Here is a 621-nt window from a genome sequence, read left to right as displayed (position 1 = left end):
CAGAAGGGATTCGCTCGAAATAACGTCTCCAACGAAGAAATCGGCAGTCTAAGCGCTAGGATACACTATCTGTTGTACAACATGAATCAGATGGCAGGATAGGCCGCTTCAGAGGCCAATATCTCAACCGGTGCGTATTCGCCGGGTGTGAGGGTGTACTCATCATCAAGCGGAAGCACTCAGCTCGATCAATCGCTTACATTAAGGTTTCTTGCACTCTATTTCGACCAAAAATCGGTTATAGATTTGCATTTGGTAAATTCTCTGGATTTTAAACCCAGCATTCTAACCCAAAACTACTGTAGAATTCTATACCCAGGAACCCAAAATTACTCAAGTAACTCAAACCTGGCTACTAATTCCTGTTGACTTTGATACTACTATTGTCTAAGATTGCCACAGGATACTCGTTCCAATACAATGGGTTTTACCTCCTGATATTAGATACACGTGGTTTCTGCTCGTATCTGAAGCAAAACCCTAAAGTTAACAAGTATGCCATATCGTGATATCTCATACCCGTGCACTCATTAAATGCAAGATACATACCAAACTTATCTAATACAGATACCAAACACTTACCGGTGTCATCTTTTTCAATGCATCGCTTGACATAGTCAA

Source organism: Phytophthora parasitica (assembly GCF_000247585.1).
Source record: "Phytophthora parasitica INRA-310 unplaced genomic scaffold supercont2.4, whole genome shotgun sequence".
Classification (NCBI taxonomy): Eukaryota; Oomycota; class Peronosporomycetes; order Peronosporales; family Peronosporaceae; genus Phytophthora; species Phytophthora nicotianae.
This window is presented reverse-complemented; position numbering follows the sequence as displayed.